Source organism: Enhydra lutris, unplaced genomic scaffold (genome assembly GCF_002288905.1).
Source record: "Enhydra lutris kenyoni isolate GAN:26980312 unplaced genomic scaffold, ASM228890v2 scaffoldscaffold124, whole genome shotgun sequence".
NCBI lineage: Eukaryota > Metazoa > Chordata > Mammalia > Carnivora > Mustelidae > Enhydra > Enhydra lutris.
The window spans coordinates 104,486-122,224 of record NW_019154208.1 but is presented as its reverse complement, the minus strand read 5'-3'; the positions used below and the strand labels follow the sequence as shown (position 1 = coordinate 122,224).

The window sequence follows — 17,739 nt, the reverse complement described above, 5'->3', positions numbered from 1 at the left end:
TTACCTGACTTGTTAATTTTAGCCATTCTGACTGGTGTGAGGGGATTTGTGTGGTTTTGATTTGTATTTCCCTAATGCCGAGTGATGTGGAACACTTTTTCATGTGTCTGTTGGCCATCTGGATGTCTTCTTTGCAGAAATGTCTGTTCATGTCTTCTGCCCATTTCTTGATTGGATTATTTGTTCTTTGGGTATTGAGTTTGCTAAGTTCTTTATAGGTTTTGGACACTAGCCCTTTATCTGATATGTCATTTGCAAATATCTTCTCCCATTCTGTCAGTTATCTTTTGGTTTTGTTAACTGTTTCCTTTGCTGTGCAAAAGCTTTTGATCTTGATAAAATCCCAATAGTCCATTTTTGCCCTTGCTTCCCTTGCCTTTGGTGATGTTCCTAGGAAGATTTTGCTGCGGCTGAGGTCGAAGAGGTTGCTGCCTGTGTTCTCCTCAAGGATTTTGATGGATTCCTTTCTCACATTGAGGTCCTTCATCCATTTTGAGTCTATTTTCATGTGTGGTGTAAGGAAATGATCCAATTTCATTTTTCTGCATGTGGCTGTCCAATTTTCCCAACACCATTTATTGAAGAGGCTGTCTCTTTTCCATTGGACATTCTTTCCTGCTTTGTCGAAGATTAGTTGACCATAGAGTTGAGGGTCTATTTCTGGGCTCTCTATTCTGTTCCATTGATCTATGTGTCTGTTTTTGTGCCAGTACCATGCTGTCTTGATGGTGACAGCTTTGTAATAGAGCTTGAAGTCCGGAATTGTGATGCCACCAACTTTGGCTTTCTTTTTCAGTATTCCTTTGGCTATTTGAGGTCTTTTCTGGTTCCATATAAATTTTAGGATTATCTGTTCCATTTCTTTGAAAAAAATGGATGGTACTTTGATAGGAATTGCATTAAATGTGTAGATTGCTTTAGGTAGCATAGACATTTTCACAATATTTATTCTTCCAATCCAGGAGCATGGAACATTTTTCCATTGCTTTGTGTCTTCCTCAATTTCTTTCATGAGTACTTTATAGTTTTCTGTGTATAGATTCTTAGCCTCTTTGGTTAGGTTTATTCCTAGGTATCTTATAGTTTTGGGTGCAATGGTGAATGGGATTGACTCCTTAATTTCTCTTTCTTCTGTCTTGTTGTTGGTGTAGAGAAATGCAACTGATTTCTGGGCATTGAATTTATATCCTGACACGTTACTGAATTCCTGTACAAGTTCTAGCAGTTTTGGAGGGAAGTCTTTTGGGTTTTCCACATATAGTATCATATCATCTGCAAAGAGTGATAGTTTGAGTTCTTCTTTGCCTATGTGGATGCCTTTAATTTCCTTTTGTTGTCTGATTGCTGAGGCTAGGACTTCTAGTACTATGTTGAATACCAGTGGTGATAATGGACATCCCTGTTGTGTTCCTGACCTTAGCAGAAAAGCTTTCAGTTTTTCTCCATTGAGAATGATATTTGCAGTGGGTTTTTCATAGATGGCTTTGATAATATTGAGATATGTGCCCTCTATCCCTACACTTTGAAGAGTTTTGATCCGACAGGGATGCTGTACTTTGTCAAATGCTTTTTCAGCATCTATTAAGAGGATCATATGGTTCTTGTTCTTTCTTTTATTAATGTGTTGTATCACATTGATTGATTTGCGGATGTTGAACCAACCTTGCAGCCCTGGAATAAATCCCACTTGGTCGTGGTGAATAATCCTTTTAATGTACTGTTGAATCCTATTGGCTAGTATTTTGGTGAGAATTTTTGCATCTGTGTTCATCAAGGATATTGGTCTGTAGTTCTCTTTTTTGATGGGATCCTTGTCTGGTTTGGGGATCAAGGTGATGCTGGCCTCATAAAATGAGTTTGGAAGTTTTCCTTCCATTTCTATTTTTTGGAACAGTTTCAGGAGAATAGGAATTAGTTCTTCTTTAAATGTTTGGTGGAATTCCCCCGGGAAGCCGTCTGGCCCTGGGCTTTTGTTTGTTTGGAGATTTTTGATAACTGATTCAATCTTCTTACTGGTTATGGGTCTGTTCAGGTTTTCTATTTCTTCCTGGTTCAGTTGTGGTAGTTTATATGTCTCTAGGAACACATCCATTTCTTCCAGATTGTCAAATTTGTTGGCGTAGAGTTGCTCATAGTATGTTCTTATAATTGTCTGTATTTCTTTGGTGTTAGTTGTGATCTCTCCTCTTTCATTCATGATTTTATTTATTTGGGTCCTTTCTCTTTTCTTTTTGATAAGTCTGGCCAGGGGCTTATGAATCTTATTAATTCTTTCAAAGAACCAGCTCCTAGTTTTGTTGATTTGTTCTATTGCTTTTTTGATTTCTATTTCATTGATTTCTGCTCTGATCTTTATGATTTCTCTTCTCCTACTGGGTTTAGGGTTTCTTTCTTTTTTTTTTTTTTTTTAAGATTTTATTTGTTTATTTGACAGAGAGAGATCACAAGTAGACAGAGAGGCAGGCAGAGAGAGAGAGAGGGAAGCAGGCTCCCTGCTGAGCAGAGAGCCCGATGCGGGACTCGATCCCAGGACCCTGAGATCATGACCTGAGCTGAAGGCAGCAGCTTAACCCACTGAGCCACCCAGGCGCCCCTAGGGTTTCTTTCTTGTTCTTTCTCCAGCTCCTTTAGGTGTAGGGTTAGGTTGTGTACCTGAGACCTTTCTTGTTTCTTGAGAAAGTCTTTTATCACTATGTATTTTCCTCTCAGGACTGCCTTTGCTGTGTCCCACAGATTTTGAACCATTGTGTTTTCATTATCAGTTGTTTCCATGAATTTTTTCAATTCTTCTTTAATTTCCTGGTTGACCCATTCATTCTTTAGAAGGATGCTGTTTAGTCTCCATGTATTTGGGTTCTTTCCAAATTTCCTCTTGTGATTGAGTTCTAGCTTCAGAGCATTGTGGTCTGAAAATATGCAGGGAATGATCCCAATCTTTTGATACCGGTTGAGACCTGATTTAGGACCGAGGATGTGATCTATTCTGGAGAATGTTCCATGTGCTCTAGAGAAGAATGTGTATTCTGTTGCTTTGGAATGAAATGTTCTGAATATATCTGTGATGTCCATCTGGTCCAGCGTGTCATTTAAGGTCTTTATTTCCTTGTTGATCTTTTGCTTGGATGATCTGTCCATTTCAGTGAGGGGAGTGTTAAAGTCCCCTACTATTATTGTATTACTGTTGATGTGTTTCTTTGATTTTGTTATTAATTGGTTTATATAGTTGGCTGCTCCCACGTTAGGGGCATAGATATTTAAAATTGTTAGATCTTCTTGTTGGACAGATCCTTTGAGTATGATATAGTGTTCTTCCTCATCTCTTATTATAGTCTTTGGCTTAAAATCTAATTGATCTGATATAAGGATTGCCACTCCTGCTTTCTTCTGATGTCCATTAGCATGGTAAATTCTTTTCCACCCCCTCACTTTAAATCTGGAGGTGTCTTTGGGTTTAAAATGAGTTTCTTGTAGGCAACATATAGATGGGTTTTGTTTCTTTATCCATTCTGATACCCTGTGTGTTTTGATTGGGGCATTTAGCCCATTAACATTCAGGGTAACTATTGAGAGATATGAATTTAGTGCCATTGTATTGCCTGTAAGGTGACTGTTATTGTATATTGTTTCTGTTCCTTTCTGATCTACTACTTTTAGGGTCTCTCTTTGCTTAGAGGACCCCTTTCAATATTTCCTGTAGAGCTGGTTTGGTGTTTGCAAATTCTTTCAGTTTTTGTTTGTCCTGGAAGCTTTTAATCTCTCCTTCTATTTTCAATGATAGCCTAGCTGGATATAGTATTCTTGGCTGCATGTTTTTCTCGTTTAGTGCTCTGAATATATCATGCCAGCTCTTTCTGGCCTGCCAGGTCTCTGCAGATAAGTCTGCTGCCAATCTAATATTTTTACCATTGTATGTTACAGACTTCTTTTCCCGGGCTGCTTTCAGGATTTTCTCTTTGTCACTAAGACTTGTAAATTTTACTATTAGGTGACGGGGTGTGGACCTATTCTTATTGATTTTGAGGGCGGTTCTCTGCACCTCCTGGATTTTGATGCTTGTTCCCTTTGCCATATTGGGGAAATTCTCTCCAATAATTCTCTCCAATATACCTTCTGCTCCCCTCTCTCTTTCTTCTTCTTCTGGAATCCCAATTATTCTAATGTTGTTTCATCTTATGGTGTCACTTATCTCTCGAATTCTCCCCTCATGGTCCAGTAGCTGTTTGTCCCTCTTTTGCTCAGCTTCTTTATTCTCTGTCATTTGGTCTTCTATATTGCTAATTCTTTCTTCTGCCTCATTTATCCTAGCAGTGAGAGCCTCCATTTTTGATTGCACCTCATTAATAGCTTTTTTGATTTAAACTTGGTTAGATTTTAGTTCTTTTATTTCTCCAGAAAGGGCTTTTCTATCTCCTGAGAGGGTTTCTCTAATATCTTCCATGCCTTTTTCGAGCCCGGCTAGGACCTTGAGAATCGTCATTCTGAACTCTAGATCTGACATATTACCAATGTCTGTATTGATTAGGTCCCTAGCCTTTGGTACTGCCTCTTGCTCTTTTTTTTTTTTTTTTTGTGGTGAATTTTTCCGCCTTGTCATTTTGTCCAGATAAGAGTATATGAAGGAGCAAGTAAAATACTAAAAGGGTGGCAACAACCCCAGGAAAATATGCTTTAGCCAAAGCAGAAGAGATCCCAAATCGTGAGGGGGGAGAAAGGGGATAAAAAGAGGTTCAGAAAGAAAAAGAAAAAAACAAGAAACAATTAAAAAAAGAAAACCAACAAAGAAAAAATATAAAAAGAAAATATATATATATATATATTAGATAAACTAGTTAAAAACGTTAAAAAGAAAAGTGTGAAGGTTAAAAAAATTAGCAGAAGAAGAGAAAAAAAATTGAAAAAGAAAAAAAAAATTACATTAACTGCAAGGCTAAAGAATCATGGGGAGAAAGCCATGAGTTCCGTGCTTTGCTTTCTCCTCCTCTGGAATTCCGCTGCTCTCCTTGGTATTGAAACTGCACTCCTTGGTAGGTGAACTTGGTCCTGGCTGGGTTTCTTGTTGATCTTCTGGGGGAGAGGCCTGTTGTAGTGATTCTCAAGTGTCTTTGCCCCAGGGGTAGTTGCACCACCCTTACCAGGGGCCGGGCTGAGTAATCCGCTAGGGTTTGCTTTTGGGAGCTTTTGTTCCCAGAGCGCTTTCTGTAGAGTTCTGGAGGACGGGAATGAAGATGGCGGCCTCCCAGTCTCCAGCCTGGAGGAGCCTAGAACCCGGGACCCCACTCCTCAGTGCGCCCTCAGAGAACAGCGCCCCATTACTCCTGTCACCCTGGCCTCCAGCCGCGCTCTGAGCTGACCGAGCCTGCAACCGATTCAAGGTAACGCCGAGCTTAGAGCTCACTCCTCAGCTCTGTCTCTGTAGCTGGCTTCCCCATTCTAATACCTGTAAGCTCTGTGACCCTCAGACACCCCTGATCCTTCTGTGACCCTGCGGGACCTGAGGCCACGCTGACCCCACGTGGGCTTCACCCCAGTTAAGCCTCTGGATCAATGTCCCTCAGCAGAACAGACTTTTAAAAGTCCTGATTTTGTGCTCCGTTGCTCCGCCGCTTGCCAGGAGCTGGCCCCTCCCCCGCGGTCTATCTTCCCGTCGCTTTGGATTCGCTTCTCCGCCAGTCCTGCCTTTCAGAAAGTGGTTGATTTTCTATTTCTAGAATTGCTGTTCTTCTTCTCTTCAATCTCCCGTTGGATTTGTAGGTGTTTGCAATCTTTAGATAAGCTATCTAGCTGATCTCCCGCTACCTGAAGTAGTCTCAGCCTGCTACTTCTCCGCCATCTTGACTCCTCCCCCGAAAGTTGAGTTCTTTAACAAAGATATCAAGATACACCAAGGAAGAACTGAAATAACCTTCCTTGCCCACATTGAGGATTTATAACCATCCTCCCATCTGTTCTTCTGTCACTGTTTCTGTGTATTTGGTTTTGTTCTGGTATTATATTAATATTATTCTTGGGGTTCATTTTGGCTAGGTTCCTTTTTTTCTTGTCATTTACTTTTGTTGGTCTTTTTGTTTGTTCATTTTTGTTTATATAACTTATAAATCTTACTTTTGGGGCTCATTTCAGCTAGATTTTCTCTTCTTTTTTTCCTCTCTCTCTCTCTCTATTTTTCTTTTTTTTTTCTTTCTTGTGGTGACTTCTGATTGCTCTGAAACTTTCCAGGATGCACCTTGCCTGCATTGTGGTTTATATATTCAGCTATACATCCCCTCAACCACCCCTCCCCAAAATGACTAGGAGAAGGAATATCCATCAGAGGAAAAATTCAGAGACTGTGCCCTCTCCCACAGAACTATTGGCAATGGACAAAAACAGATGTCAGAAAGGGAATTCAGTGTAACAATTATGTAGGCAATGGCTAGGTTGGAGAAAACCATTAGTGACAACATAGAATTTTGAAGGGCAGAAGTGAGAGCCAATCTGGCATAATTTAAAAATGCTGTCAATGAGATCCAATATAATCTAAATACTCTAGCAGCTAGGGTAATCGAGACAGAACATATAATTAGTGATCTAGAGGACAAACTGATAGAGAAGAAGGACCAGAAGGAATCTGGAACAAAAAGCTTAGAATCCATGAAAACAGAATTAGGGAAATAAATGACGCCATGAAACATTCCAACATCAAAACTGTTGGGATCCCTGAAGGGGTGGAGAAAGAGGGAAGACTAGAAGATATAGTTGAATAAATTCTGGATGAAAATTTCCCCATTCTGTGGAATGGAATAAGTGTTCATGTCCTGGAGTGAGAAAGGACACCCCCACTATCAAGGAACCTAGAAAGACCTCCAGACCCTTGATTGTGAAATTCACAAAGCATAATTTTAGACAAGAGGTCTTAAGGGCAGCTAGCTGGAAGAGATTCCTTATGTACAGAGGAAGGTCCATCAGAATAACATCAGACCTGTCCACAGAAACCTGGCAAGACAGAAAGGGCTAGCAAGACATATTCAGGGCACTAAATGAGAAGATCGTGCAGCCAAGAATACTTTATCCTTCAAGGTTGACATTCAAAATGGATGGAGAGATAAAGAGCTTCCAAGACCAGCAAGGAATAAAAGAGTATGTGACCAGCAAGCCAGCACTTCAAGAAATAATAAGGGGGTGGGGGTTCTTTAAAAGACGAATGAACCAAAGAGTGACATAGAACAGAAATTTACAATCTATAGAAACAATGACTTCACAGGCAACATGATGTCAAGAAAAATGTATCTTTCAATAATCACTCTCAATATGAATGGCCTAAATGCTCCCATAAAAGGCACAGAGTTGCAGATTGGATAAAATGACAGGACCCATCCATATGCTGTCTATAAGTGACCCATTTTGAACTAAAGATACATCCAGACTGAAAGCCAAGGGATAGAGAGCCATCTTTCATGCCAACGTGTCTCAAAAGAAAGCTGGGGTAGTGATTCTGATATCAGATATATTAGAGTTTAAGCGAAAGACTGTAGTCAGAGATACAGGACACTACATCATCCTTAAAGGGTCTATCCACCAAGAGGATCTAACAATAGTAAGTATTTATGCCTCCAATATGGAAGCAGCCAACTACATTAGCCAACTCTTAATCAAAATAAAGAGTCATATTTGTATGAATACATTAATTGTAGGGGATCTTAACATGACACTATCAGTAACAGACAGATCATCCAAGAAGAAAATCAATACAGAAACAAGAGCTTTGAATGACACATTGGACCAGATGGACCTCATAGATATATTCAGAACATTCTACCCTAAAACAACAGAATACTCATTCTTCTTGAGTGCACATAGAACCTTCTCCAGAATAGACCACATACTGGGTCACAAATCAGGGCTCAACTGATACCAAAGGATTGAGATCATTCCCTGCATAGTGTCAGACCACAATGTTTGAAACTGGAGTTAACCACAAGAAAAAGTTTGGAAGGAATTCAAACACCTGGAAGCTAAAGAGCGACCAGTTCCAGAATGTTTGGATGAACCAGGAAATCAAAGAAGAACTTAAACAATTCCTGTAAACCAATGAGAATGAAGACACATTGGTCCAAAACCTTTACCATTATATGGTAAAGGTGGTCCTAAGGGGGAAATACATAGCCATCCAAGCCTCATTCAAAAAAAGTTGAAAAATCCTGAATACACCAGCTCTCTTTAAACCTTAAAGAATTTGAAAATCAGCAACAAATTATGTCAACCCCACACAAAACAAAGGAAATAATCAAGATTAGAGCAGAGGTCAATGAGATAGAAACTAGAGATACAGTAGAACATATTGATGAAACTAGAAGATGGTTTTTTGAAAGAATCAATAAGATAGATAAACCATTGGCCACACTAATCCAAAAGAAAAGAGAGAAAGCTCAAATTAATAAAATTATGAATGAAAAGGGAGAGATCACAACGAACACAAAGGAAATAGAAACAGTCATCAAAATTATTATCAACAGTTATATGCCAATAAGTTAAGCAACCTAGAAGAAATAGATGTATTCCTGGAAACCTATAAACTTCCAAGACTGAAACACGAAGAAATTGACAACCTGAATAGACTAATATCTAGTAATGAGATTGAAGCAGTGATCAAAAACCTCCCAAAAAACAAGATCCCAGGACCTGATGGATTCCCTGGAGAATTCTATGAACCACTCAAAGAAGAAATAATACCTATTACCCTGAAGCTGTTTCAAAAATAGAAACAGAAAGAGAACTTCCAGACTATTTCTATGAAGCCAGCATTATCCTCATATCGAAACCAGGCAAAGGCCCAATAAAGAAGGAGAATTTCAGACCAAAATCCCTGATGAATAGGGATGCCAAGATTCTCAACAAGATCCTAGCTAATAGGATCCAATAGTACATTAAAGAGATTATCCACCATGACCAATTGGGTTTTATCCGTGGGATGCAAGGGTGGTTCAACATTCCCAAATCAATCAGTGTGATAAAACAAATCAATTAGAGAAGAGAGAAGAACCACATGGTTCTCTCAATTGATGCAGAAAAAGCATTAGACAAGATCCAGCATCCTCTCCTAGTTAAAACTACTCAAAGTGTAGGGATAGAGGGAACATTCCTCAAACTCTTAAAATCTAACTATGAAAAGCCCACAGCGAATATCATTCTCAATGGGGAAAAGCTGACAGCCTTCCCGTTGAGATCAGAAACATAACAAGGATGCCCACTCTCACCACTCTTGTTCAACATAGTACTAGAAGTCCTAGCAGCAGCAATCAGACAACATAAAGAAATAAAATGTATTCAAATTGGCAAAGAAGAAGTCAAACTCTCTCTTAGCAGATAACATGATACTTGATATGGAAAACCCAAAAGACTCCACCCCAAAATACTAGAGCTCATACAGCAATTCAGGAATGTGGCTGGATACAAAATCAATGCTACAGAAATCAGTTGCTTTCTAATACACTAGAAATAAAAATATAGAAAGGAAAATTAGAGAATCAGTTCCATTTATTGTAGCACTAAGAAGTATAAGATACCTCGGAATAAACCTAACCAAAGAGGTAAAGGATATGTACTCGAGGAACTACAGAATACTCATGAAAGAAACTGAAAAAGGCACAAAAAGATGTAAAAGCATCCATGCTCATGAATCGGAAGAATAAATATTGTTAAAATGTCTATACTGCCCAGAGCATTCAATACATTCAGTGCCAACCTGATCAAAATTCCACTAGCATTTTTCAAAGGGATGGAACAATCCTAAAATTTGTATGGAACCAGAAGAGACCCATAATTGCTAAGGAAATGTGGAAAAAGAAAAACAAAACTGGGGGCATCGCATTCCCTGATTTCAAGCTTTACTACAAAGCTGTGATCACCAAGACAGCATGGTACTGGCACAAAAACAGACACATAGACTGGTGGAACAGAGTAGAGAGCCCAGATATGGACCCTCAACTCTGTGGTCAAATAATCTTCGACAAAGCAGGAACAAATATCCAGTGGAAAAAGACACTCTTTTCAATAAATGGTGCTGGGAAAATTGGACAGTTATATATAGAAGAATGAAACTTGACCCTTGTCTTACACCACACACAAAGATAAACTCGAAATTGATAGAAGACCTCAACATAAGGCAGGAATCTATCAAAATCCTAGAGGAGAACATAGGCAGTAACCTCTTCAACATTGGCCACTGCAACTTCTTTCAAGACATGTCCAAAGGCAAAGGAAACAAAAGTGAAAATGAACTTTTGGGACTTTATCAAGACCGAAAGCTTCTGCACAGCAAAGGAAACGGTCAACAAAGCACAGAGGCAACACACAGAATGGGAGAAGATATTCACAAAAGACAGTACAAAGGGCTGACACCCAAAAAAACGCCTCAACTCAAACTCAACACTGAAAACAACAGATAATCTTGTCAAAAAATGGGCAGAAGACATGAACAGACACTTCTCCAAAGAAGACATACAAATAGTTAACAGACATATGAAAAAATGTTCATCATCATTAGCCATCAGGGAGATTCAAATCAAAACCACATTGAGATACCACCTTATACCAGCTAGAATGGCCAAAATCAACAAGACAGGAAACAACAAGTGTTGGAGAGGGTGTGCAGAAAGGGGAACCCTCTTACATCGTTGCTGGGAATGCAAGTTGGTGTAGCCACTTTGGAAAACAGTGTGGAGATTCCTCAAGAAATTAAAAATAGAGCTACCCGATGACCCTGCAATTGCACTACTGGGTATTTACTCCAAAGATATGTATGTAGTGAAAAGAAGGGCCATCTGTACCCCAATGTACATAGGACCAATGGCCACAATCACCAAACTGTGGAAAGAGCCAAGATGCCCTTCAACAGATGAATGGATAAGGAAGATATGGTCCATACATACAATGGAATATCATGCCTCCATCAGAAAGAATGAATACCCAACTTTTGTATCCAAATGGATGGGACTGGAGGAGATTATGCTGAGTGAAACAAGCCAAGCAGAGAGAGTCAATTACCATGTGGTTTCACTTATTTGTGGAGCATAAGGAATAACATGGAGGACATTAAGAAAGGGAAAGGAAAAGTGAATTGGTGTAAAATGGAGGAGAGATGAACCATGGAAAATTGTGGACTCAGCAACAAACTGAGGGTTTCGGAGAAGAGGGGCATGGGGGTTCATATGAGCCTGGTGGTGAGCATTAAGGAGGGCACGTATTGCATGGAGCACTGGGTGTGGTGCATAAACAATGAATCTTGGTACACTGAAAAAACCAAAATAAAATTTCAAAAAAAGAACTTAGTCCTCTAGGACAGCAGAGTGTAGGGTCATGGTGACAGTCATAATTTTGAAGGAGGTCACTGGGAATATCAGTGAATGGGTACATTCCTAATTCCACGTCTAGATCTCTGGATCCATGAATGTTAGCTACTCAAGAGACATCACCATATATTGGACACAGATTTAATGCAAATATTAACTCTGGAAAATGTTGCCCCAAACCCACAGGGTGTTCTCTGGTGCCTGGCACAGTAACTGCACCTTCAAGAAGAAATTAGTCCAGGGGCACCTGGGTGGCTCAGTGGGTTAAGCCTCTGCCTTCGGCTCAGGTCATGATCTCAGAGTCCTGGGATCGAGCCCCGCATTGGGCTCTCTGCTCAGTGGGGAACCTGCTTCCCCCTATCTCTCTGCCTGCCTTTCTGCCTACTTGTCATCTCTCTCTCTGTGTCAAATAAATAAATAAAATCTTAAAAAAAAAAGAAGAAGAAGAAATTAGTCCACTCATTCAAGCCAGATGCTTCAGAATGTTGGGGAATATGGTAGAGCCAGTGAATTCCTAGATCTTGGGCACATTGCAGCCCTTCATTTGACGTGAAAAAATGCGCCTTGGACAGAAGCTTCCCTGAAATACTGGAACAGTGAGCGAGGCATCCTGTAAGTCCAAGGGTAATACTTTGGGAGGAAGCATTGCAATCAAAGTAAGTCTATCTAGGGAAGGTCTATTCCAAAAAGTACAGAGCTATCCCTGTCATGATGGAAGAGGGCTAATATAATTAGTTTGTTACCAGACTCCAGGCTGCTTCCCAAGGGAATGGTCTCATTCTGGCAATTCAGAGTTGGTCTATGTTGTTGGCAGTTTGGTCCTTCAGAAAAGCCATAGCCAAGTGAGCTTTAGTGAGTGGGAATCAACAGTGATTATCCCATAAATAACCATTTACTTTGCCACATGGGAACTTTGCTATGAAGCTCACTGGAGTAGTTTAAGAATAGGTGGACAAAAAGGTTGACCCCTGCTCCCAGACATGTCACATTATTCACCTGGTTATTAACACCATTTCCATTTGAGGACACACTATGGTAGACATTTTCATTGAACAAAACTAATGTCCTGCTCTGTGTTCATTTGGAGAGTTCTACTCACATATCTCTTACTCAAACATCTTTCACCAGTTTTCTTACTTTGTTTCTTGAAATCTCCAGCCATCCACTGAACTCTGAGTAAAGCCCATAGATTCATATATTCTCTGTCTTTCTCTCTGTCCAGGCAAAATGAACCAGTACTTTGCTCAAATATTACCTTATTTGAGAATTTCCCTCCACCCATATTATGGAGGGGTATCTCAGATGAGGGCAGAAGGACTAATATTGTTAAGTATCAGAGTTGGCTGCACAGCATACAGAAACCTCTGGAAACCAGCCGTGTGTATTTTCTCTATATCAGCTGGTCATAGAATTGTCCCCTTTGGGCCATTGTTGGGAGAAAGAGAAAAAACAATGCAGCAGGGGTTGGTGTCATGGGGCCTCTTCCCCGTGCAATTCATATGTGCCTTCAGGCCCAGGTGAAGCCTGACCAAATTTCCCCCTTTGTTTGATGATGGACAGCTGCTGTGAATGTCTAGTTCCATGGCATGGTTGGTCAGATAGCACCCAGGCCAGGCAGGTGGTTCAGGTCACAGAGAAAATTAATGGCTAATAAGGAGCATACATTCTCTGTTACAGATCAGTAGCAAGCTAAATAGGTTGCTAAATGGAGTTTTCTCTTTAGACAGCTATAAAAAAAATTGGAGAGCTGCCATCCATTTACGTTCTAAGAACACCGTCATTAACCAACTGATACCATAGTCTTTTGTCAAATTAGTCTGATTGGTAATTATCCCACTATTTCTTGTAGTAACCTTACCCACCTTATCAATGCTGATAAACTATAACCTCATGTCTCCTAAAAACTAAAGAATCATATCAACTGCAACATTCAATGTAGAGTTCAGAATCTCTAGAAAATATATGTGTATACATTGTAAATAGATATGTATTTATGTACACACAAATACATCTACAAACATACAACACCATTAGTATATATGCACATACAAACTAGTAAATTCAGATATGTATGAGTGTGCATCAAGAATTTGGTGTCATGTGGAACACACACACAGATACATGAGCCACACAAAAGCCACAGTGACGCTCAGCTACAAATGGGCTCCCGCTTCCCATTCAGTTTGCAGGGAGGTTCGCACAGGTTCCTCTTGTGACTCACCTTCCCTGGAAACATACAACATGAGGATTCTAATACATGACTCCTGCCCCTCAAGTGTTTAACTTATGAGAAAATATCACCTGGGAACTTAACTCGCATAGAATCACAGATACCTAAGGTCCTCACTGTCCCCGCATGTCCTCACACAAACCCGACTCATCCTCACAGGGACTGACTCCAAACACACTTCAGTTCTTGTCCCTTCTTCCCTTCTGACAGCAGCCACACAGACCCCTCCCCAGAGAAGCCTCCTTCAGCTTCTGCCCACACACGACCTGCCTGTCATTTTGTCTGTTGTGACTTCAGTCTCTGCACATCACCCAAAACTAAGCAGGTTCCCCTATTCTTATTTTATTAATTGAATGTTTTATGTTAATTATTATCCTAGATGGATAGGAAGTGTCTAATTGAATACATGCCCATATCAACCAGGGGAATGAACATTCAGGTGCTTCTTTTTCTCCCACAGAAATAAGTCTGAATTCAGATGGTGGTTTTCCAGGTACTCATCAATTCCATAAAATCCCAAAGTTTCTCACTTTCTCTCCCACCGTCACTACTATGGAGGATTTGCTTTTCCTTTTTGTTGACAGCAGACCTCGGGACAGCTGTGGCAGGTCCAACTATCTCAGCCATGTACCAGAGAAAGAGTACATCATAAATCTAGTGTGCTTCTTTCCTTCACAAGAGCAAAAATCCCCCCAAGAGATCCTCAGCCACATAACACATTCATTGGCCAGTGTTGGGCCATGAGGTCAATGGTGACCAAGTGGCACTGGAGAATAGCCATAGTGTGACTTCTAAATGAATATAAGAGAAGATGAAGGTAGAAGGGTTTAGAGTCTATATGCTCTATCAGCAAAGCATGTAGGTCGACTCTGCTGCACCAGCCCCAAGATGGAAACTCAGACAATGGGACTGTGTCTTGTTAACACTAATTTCCAGGATGAAATGTCTGCCAGACTAAAGTGGGTGTTGTTAAGTCACTGTTGTCTCTAACGTTGAAGCAAAAGTCTCCTTTACCACAGTTTGGACCTTCATCAGCCACTGGCTCCAGTAAAAAGCAGTCCCTGAGTCCTGTTTCCCCTAAAGCCAAGCTCCAAAACCACAGGCATGACCACCCACCACCCATACTTCAGATGAGCACTGCATTCTTATCCTCTAAATGAGCCTGTTTGTATTTTCATGGGTAACCTAATCAGATCCTGCATGATCTTGAAGCTAGCAGGGAATACTTAGAGAAAAGCAATTCCTCACATGGATCCAAAAGTCCATGGATGAGGGACTCAAAATATCATCAATAGATTCAGAATCTCCACCTGAAGATCTTCCCTCCACCTGGCCCCTAGAGGGCAGCAGAGATCACTGGACATGGGATGTGTCTGGGCATCAGGGGTTCCAACAGCCAGGGAGGGTTCGTCATCACCAAGACCTACAGGAAAAGTCATAGGCTTTCTATAGTGTCACCTACACCACCAACATAAAATTCTGACTCTGTGTTACTCAGATCTTTGTCTTCTAGAATTTGCCTGTCTCTTGCACAGGTCTAGTACCTCATGCCTCTCCAGCCCAGCCCATTTCTTATCAAACCCAGTCACTGTCAAACCTCGCTCAAGCACAGCATCTATCCCAGAAACTGAGTGCACTCTGGGGAGACTGAGCCACAAAATCTATCACACACCCTAGGAGCTCTCCCTGAGGATATCACCTAGAGCAACTCAATGGCTTCTGCAAAACTTCATGTGCTTAGCAAGTTAAGGATTTTCTGCACATTTGATGCTCACATACAGGAATCTGGGTAGAAACTGCACTGACCTAAGCCTCTTATGGTCACCCAGGAACAAGGATAGGACAAAATCAGGGAGGGGATTTCAGAACCAACTGTGGGACATGTGGGTGAAGCAGAATCCCCTAGGCTGAAAGTAGGTCTGCAGGGACCACCCCTACCTCTCTCTGTCCCCTGAAGCTGAGCCTTCTCTGCAACCACAATGTTCCTCAGAAACGACCCTGGTTAATTTGCATAACCTTCAGGTGTTTCCAACAAGGGGATAAGAGAGGCATGTGCCTAAGGGTACAAGTCAGGGCACCTCCCCCATGGCCTGGACCCCTCTTCTCCTAAGATTCCTGGCTCACTGCACAGGTGCTGAGACCTGGCTCACACCCACCCAGACCCACAAAACTGTCACAAGACTGGCACTGACATGGAGCTCAGTGGGGCACTGCCTCTGTGTGGGAGAATGCTCATGACCCAGCCGCAGGATGAAGGACTGGATGGCTCTGTGTGAGCCCTGAGGGGCTGTACCTGCCCAGGGAAAGAGGGTCATGGGCTTGTTTGATCAAAGACTCCATCCACCATCCAGGCCCAGGGATCCCAGGGGCTGAGACTGATGGGAGGGGTGCCCTGTATGCCCAAAGTATCCTTAAACTCCAATCTAGATCATGCAGGTGGGGGCTTCCTAAAGATGAGAGCGTAATTTGAAAACCCACCTCTCTTTCCCTCTCTTGCAGGTCCTGTGGCAACCTACATGCTAACTCAGCCTCCCTCAGTGTCAGTGAACCTGGGCCAACATCACCTGTGGGGGAGATAACATTGGACGTACATGGACGTACATGTATTTCCTGGCACCAACAGAAGCGGGGCCAGGCACCCGTGATGATTATCTGTAGTGGTAGTAACTGGCCCTCAGGGATCCCAAACTGGTTCTCAGGCTCCAGCTCAGGAAACTCGGCCACCCTGACCACCAATGGGGCCCAGGCCAAGGACGAGGCCAACTATTACTGTCTATCACATAAGGGTATCACAGTGACACAGGCAGACGAGGAAGTGAGACATAACCCCCCCCCACTCTCTCCTCCAGCCCCAGGAGGCCTGTACACAAAGCAATGAGATCTGACCCAGATCCTCAGGTCTGAGGTCTACAGGCTACTCCATCTTCCCTGCCCTGCAGGTGGACTCTGCAGAGGATGTATGATGAATTACACACAAATTGCCATTGAGTGAGATTCCATTTGTTTGAAGAGGCAGAGCATGACTGAACATGTTCGATGCAGATATGGACGACCTTTGAACAGGGCCACGTCTCGCTTCTGAAAATGAAAACTGAATCATCTTAGAGGAAAAATGCACAGGGTGACACCAAAAACAGATTAGATGCTGCAAAATAAGAGATTCACAAACTCCATGACATCAAAGTAGTAACCATTCAAAATGAAATAAGGCAAAAAAATAAGTGAATAAGTCAAAAGACTGTAAGAAATGAACAGAGCCTCAGTTGGCTGTGGCTCCACTTCATGCAGCCTACTGTGCTTGTAACTGGAGCCCCCAAGCAGAAAAGACAGACAGGAGGGAAGAGAAAAGATGCTTAAAGAGGTATTGGACAGAACTGTCACAAATGTGGTGAAAACAATAACTGACATATTCAAGAAGTTCATCAAAGCTCAAGCACAGGAACCATGAGGCACCGACACTGTCATGACGTCACACCCACATTGCTGAACATCGTTGTGGAAGAGTCATCTGTGAAGCAGCCAGGGAGAACATGAAGGTCGTCTGCAGAGGAATAAACATGGTGAGAGCAGATTCTTACTACAAGCAAAGCAAGCAAGATGGCAGTGGAGAAATGTTTTTTATAAAACAAAGGTTTTAAACTATGTATCTGTAGGGGGACCTGGGTGACTTTATCAGTTAAGCTTCTGCCTTGGGCTCAGGTCATGATCCTAGAGTCCCAGGATCAAGCCATTTCTCCTGCTGTCTGCTCAGTGGGGAGTCTGTTTCTACTTCTCCCTCTGCCCAAACCCCAACTTGTGTTCTCTCTCTCTCTCCCTCTCAAATGAATAAAATCTTTATAAAAATATATATCCGTAGGAAAAAAAAAAATCTGTTCACCTGCAATTCATTATCCTGTGAAAATATCTCTCAAAAATGAAGCAAGATATATCTTCAGCCTGCACAACATCACATAATTGATCACCCACAGACGCTCACTACAGCAGCGAGTGAGACACCCCTTGCACAGAGGAACAGTCTCTCAGATAGCAATGTGACTCCACACAAAGGGACGAAGAACATCAGCTTTGGGAACTACCTGGACAAACATAGAAATGTCTCTGAATGATCACTGTGTGAAGCCAAACATAATAACAACATTGTCTGGCTCATGATGAATCTCAGAATTAAACTCATGAACAGCA

The 17,739-nt window shown here is 41.5% G+C and overlaps 1 pseudogene; it reads left to right on the top strand.

The window, feature by feature from the left end:
- The first annotated feature begins 15,642 nt into the window (after positions 1 to 15,642).
- On the top strand, positions 15,643 to 16,520 carry LOC111139906 (annotated as a pseudogene).
- The last annotated feature ends 1,219 nt before the right edge of the window (positions 16,521 to 17,739 follow it).